This window comes from Patagioenas fasciata, chromosome 21 (assembly GCF_037038585.1).
Source record: "Patagioenas fasciata isolate bPatFas1 chromosome 21, bPatFas1.hap1, whole genome shotgun sequence".
NCBI lineage: Eukaryota > Metazoa > Chordata > Aves > Columbiformes > Columbidae > Patagioenas > Patagioenas fasciata.
The window spans coordinates 6,103,932-6,109,931 of NC_092540.1; positions in this window are offsets into that span (position 1 = coordinate 6,103,932).

Sequence of the window (6,000 nt, forward strand, 5' to 3'; positions counted from 1 at the left end):
TTAATACATTCCAGTTGCTCACTCAAAGAGCAAATCCACCGCCTTGCGTTGCTGCCCTGTCTTTCCTAAAAAGTACACAGCCCACCCACGCCAGCATTCCAGTCGTGTGAGCTGTCCCACCATGACTCTGTAATTGCAGTGAGGTCATGACCCTGTGACTGCACATGGATCTCTAATTCTTGCTGTTTATTCATGTTCATTACACATCCTTCCTGAGCCCATTTCATGGCTGCACCACTCTTGGGGAGAAGGATTTTTTCATTATGTTCTGTTGGTATTTCTCCATTTGCAACTTGTGTCAGTTCTCTCTTGGCCTTTCACCGTATCCCTCTGAGAAGAGTCTGGCTCCACCTTCTCTGCCACCACACTTCAGGGTTTGAAAATCTGCTGTTGGATCCTCTCTTCAGCGTCTCTTCTCTAGGCTGAATGAGCCAAATTCTTGCAGCCTCTTCACAAATATTTGAGCTCCATTTCTCTGACCATTACGGACACATGCTGTTGGACTCTCTAGAGTTTCTTGGCATCTTCCTTTCCACGGGTGGCTGTGAGAGTCGGTCCGAAGATGGAGCAGTATTTGCCTGAACATCGCCATCAAGAACTTAGAGAAATGAAGCTGAGACCGAAGGAACAGATGGGCAACGAATTGGAGAGAGGCCCGAGGAGAAGTATTGTGTTGCACTGTTTCTCCAATTCGGGGGGGCTGCTACTAACAATGGCTGTTGTGTGCACTTCACCTGCTGCTTCAGCCAAACGAGCCCCAGCCTCCTGGAAGTGATTGTTATGAGGGTCTCTTCGACCCAGGGACAACAGCTGCTGTCCAGAAGATGTGTTCTCACCTGCAGCCTCAGCTACACGTGTCCCTCATCTGCTCCCCCAAACAACGGCCAACGAAAAGAAGCATGCCCAGAAGCTTGCCAAGGGTCCTGAGGTCACCCAATGGACCAGAGAAAGACCCCTGAATGCTGGACACATAAGTGTTGGCAAAAGAAAGCGTGAATCTTTCGAGCCTGCGCAGTGTGAGCCTGGGTTGCAAAATTGGCCTAAAACAATGGGAGTAAGGGGGGGTGAAGAAGTATAAAAGGTGGCTCCAGAATGGACACCATTGAAGATCTTCCTGCCAGAGGATCCTGAACCACGACAGAGGACCGGCAGGACTCCACGGGACCGGAGACCAGAGGGACACCTTTGGAACTGGACTGGTGATAAACGCAACCTCATTTCTCATCTTTACCTTTACTTTTCCTCGTTTCTCTCCCCTTTCTCTTTCTTACTCTCTCTCTTTATCACGTGCCACTTTACGGGCAAATTAATAAAGTAACACTGCTTGATTGAATCCCAACCACTTGGCATTTTGGTCGCCTTAATTTTGCGCTCTGAGATCGAGGTAAAAGAACCACCACGAGTCCACTGCCGAATGGACCGTGACATTTAATTGTCGATGAGGATGGGATTCTGGGAAACAGAGAGAGGCCTCTGTCTCTCGGAATCAAACCAAAAGATCTCAAAGTGCAAAAGGGGTGTTGCTCTCATGTTGATGAGAATTGTCTGCTAGGGAGAGTGAAGGGGCAATCTTGGGTGTTTGTAACTAAGTTGTGCCTCCCTGTAGCAGATTTTTGGCCCCTTCAGACACTCGGGAAAGAGAAGGGTGACGCAGCAGTTGCTGTGGCTTTTGTAACTAAGTTGTGTGTACCACTCCTTCGTAATACGAATGACTGGAAAAGCTGACAATCAAGATTTTTGGTTAGCAAAAGAGTGGGACTCGTTCTACATGCATTTAACAAAGTATGGAGCCCGACCCTCCATACCCAGAGAAAACTGGGCCCATGTCAATTGGGCTAATTTGCAAAATGTAGTGGACTAAGTGGTTTCTTTGCAGACTAAGTCTAAGTTTAGATCAAATAAGGATAAAACTCTTGTCTGCGCTGTTCTAGGAGCCAGCCTAGTAGCAGCAATAGAAGATCACTTTATGTGACGCAGTAATGAAGGCAAAATTATAGAATCCCTTGAAAATCTGTCGCAGGTTTTGCGAAAAACTACCTTCAGTTTAGAACAACAATTAGAAAAAGAGAGGGAAGAAAACCGCTCCTTAAAAGCTACTCTAAAGGAATGTTTAATAAACACAGGAGTGCTGAGGAAGCAGGAGCTAGACGAGAAAAGTACCTGACAAATAAATCAAATCAATGAGGAACATACTGACCCTCACATTACAACTAAGCAAACACCCTACGCTGCCACTGAGCCGACCGAACTGAAAAAGGAGTATGGTCGCCTCCCTAAAGAATCTAAAACAGACTACATGTGGCGTGTATCCCTGGCTGGGAGAGAACCCCTGGCAATCACTGGCACACCTGATCAATTGCTAGAAAGTGTACACAAAGCAGCCTGCTTGCAAATTATACATGAAAGAAAATTGATTCCTGAATGTGAATCCCCAATAATGCTGCCAGTGAATCCTAACATGATAACTCCCCTCATAAGGGGACTTTCAGAGTCTCTCCCAGAAACAGGGAAACTAGAACCTCCATTCCCTAGTAGTGCGGGTGGAGGGTGGATTTATATCCCACAGCTCACACGCACAAAGGGGGAAGATTTGTTGATCACAGCTATAGTGAGTCCTAAGCGTGCACTTGTAACCCCTTTAATCGACACTGGTGCACAGGTTTCTGCTCTAAGCAAAGTAGATGCTAAAAGATTTGGGGTTTCTCCCTTGAAGCGACGTTTTTGCATCCTCAGTGCCTTAGAGTTGACAGAACAATACCCCCTTCCCCTGGATCGTGACAGTGGCCCACCATGGGTTTTAGTATTAAGATGCAGCAACACAGGTGGCAGGTAGAGAGGAACCATCACTCCCCTCAGTCAGCTGGCTACCCTCTTAGTGAAGCCCACACTGAGATTCATTGCTAAAAGTGCACCTGCTAATTCATATTCAACTTCTTGTTCACCAGGGTCCCCAGCTCCCTTTCCACAGAGCTTCCCCTTGGACAGTCAGTTCTGAGCCTGCCTTGCTGCGTGAGGCTATCTTGTACCAGGAAAAAAGTAGGACTTTACATTAACTTTTGCTGAATTTCGTCTGTTTTTTGACAGTTTCCGCCAGGTAACTGGCAGCTTGTATGGGTCCCATATGCCACCCTACCTCCAGTATTTTAACCATTCACTCCTCAGTTTGCTTTTCTCTACTAACCAACTGAAGATGCACTGTGTCCAGTCTCCATTCTGCGCATGACCATGCAAGCAGTATTAGCTCCACTGTCGGCCCTTGGGTAACACAACTCCAAAGTGACCACCTCTAAAACTTAAAATGATCAGCCACTAGGTTGACCTTGCTTTCATCCATGTTGCAGCTCACCCATCTACCCCTTTTAACCTGAGATTTTCATTCAGGATATTGTGTTGGAAATGTTATGAAGGGGGAGAGGTTCACAAGCACTGCTTTCCCTTCAGCCACAGAACTAAACATTTCATCTTAGGGGAAAATCGCGTTACTCAGCCACAGTTTGCCTTTGGTCAATCCACTCTGTTTCCACCCCCCTTCTTGTCCTTCATGTACAGATGATGATCCTCCCATGGACCAAGGGTGAGACTGACTGCCTTGTAACTCCCTGGATCCTTCTTTCCTCCCATCTTTTTGAAGATGAGCATCACATTAGCTTTTTTTTTTATTTATTTTTTTTACCAGTCACCAGGAACCTCTCAAGATACCACCGCTTTCCAGAGATGTTAGGGAGTAGTCACACAATTACATTGGCTGTATCCTGTAGCACCTTCAGAGGCTTTCCACAGGGTATCATGGACTATTGCATGTCCAGCATCTCTAAGTCATCGCTACATGGAGCTTCAGCTACTATGAATAGAATAGAATAGAATAGAATAGAATAGAATAGAATAGAATAGAATAGAATAGAATAGAATAGAATAGAATAGAATAGAATAGAATAGAATAGAATAGAATAGAATAGAATAGAATATTTCAAGTGGAAGGGACCTACAATGATCATCTAGTCCAACTGCCTGCCCACTTCGGGGCTGACCAAAAGTTAAAGTGCATTATTCAGGGCATTGTCCAGATGTCTCTTAAACACTGACAGGCCTGGGGCATTGACCACCTCTCCAGGAAGCCCGTTTCAGTGTTTGAGTAACCTCTCAGTAAAGAATGTCAAGTCTAATATCTGTGTAGCTCTTCAAATATCACCAGTGGGTTTGGAGACCTGAAAGCAGCTCTAGCTGTTGAAGCCCAAGGTACAGGTGGCATGGAGTACCTCAGCCTATCCCATGTCCTAAAAAACTATTGGAGCTCTAACTATATACTATATCTAATAGTTCTATTATAATTGTGTTTATTCTGTCTTCTAATAATAAAAGTTTTATTGCTTATTATGCAAATTCCACTACTCCCTTTTCCAGTAATGTAATTTCCTTTAGGTCAACCATCTAATTAAACATTTTTTTAACAATTGACTTGTGTATTGACATAAGTCTGTACCTCCTTCCTGTATCGAGTAACTTCTTCCTTGGAGCCTCCCCAACCATTGCTCATGTCCACCCTGTGCCTGGCAGGGCTAAGTCCTGCTCAAAGCTGGGAACTTCACTCCCTTCCCAGCACTCTGTGTTTCTTTGTGAGTCATTATGAGACCATGGCTTGGGTGGTGGAGTGTCTTGGTGCACCCGGCAGGAGCTGTGGTGGAAACTTCCTCCATGGACTTGTCTGGGATTTTCAGAACACTGAGGAAAGAGACCCCAGACCTCAAGATGACAAAATGCTGGAGAGAGGAAATGTTGGTGCCATGGGAGGCTGTCTCCAGGAGAAATTGCTCGGATGTCTACCTCATATGGGAATTCTCATGTCTTTAGGGAAATTTTAGCTATATCATTGCCTGTAAAGAGTTCTCGCCTTTCAGTTTTACTGTTTGAAGCAGAATGTGAGGTAAACCAAAGAAATAACAATGGTTGTGTCTGCTTACTGAGAGACTGGGTGGGCAGGTGTCGTGGTTTAACCTCAGCTGGCAACCAAGCACCATGCGACCGCTCATTCACTCTCCCGTAGTGGGATGAAGGAGAGAACCAGAAGTGTAAAAGTAAGAAAACTTGTGGATTGAGACAAAGACAGTTTAATAGGTAAAGCAAAAGCTACATATGCAAACAAAGCAAAACAAGGGATTCATTCACTATTTCGCATGGGCAGGTGGGTGTTCAACTATCTCCAGGAAAGCCAGGCTCTGCCATATGTAACAGTGACTTGGGAAGACAAATGTCCCCTGTTTCAATGTCCCCTGTCTCCTTCTTCCTCCTCCAGCTTTTATTGCTGAGCATAATGTCCTATGGTTCGGAATACCCCTTCGGTCAGGTGGGCTCGGCTGTCCCAACTGTCCCCTCCCAGAGTCTTGTGCCCCCAACCCATGCGCTGGTGGGTCGATGTGAAGAGCAGAAAAGGCTTTGACTCTGTGTAAGCTCTGCTCAGCAGGAACTAAATAATCTCTGTGTTATCAACGTTTCCAGCACAAATCCAAACCACAGACCTGTACAATCAACTATGAAGAAAATTAACTCTGTCTCAGCAGGACAGTAGGTCACGGACATAGTTAGAGAAATGATAGGAGCAGAGGATCGTACAAAAGTAGAAATGTCACCTCAAAACTGTGAGTTTAGCAGCTCAGGGAATGCTTCTCCTCAAGATCTTCACAAGTGAGGTTTTTACATAGATCATCTTTCATGTATATTTTCCACCATATGAACTGGTGGAGGCTGAGGTGTCCTGACACACACTGGTGACACACTGCGTCAGAGGAGCAGACCACAGTGACAAACTATGGGTGGCACATCCCACATGCTATGGGAGCTCTGGCCTTCATGGGGCAATCACTTTTTCTCCCACTATGGACCTGGTCCAGACTGTGTCAGAGTTGTGTGATACAGAAAGAAGTGGGTTTGGACAGTCTGTAACCATATGTTCCCTACTGTGGACAATATTTATCTTCTACAGACTCTGTCAGGATGCACAAGGAC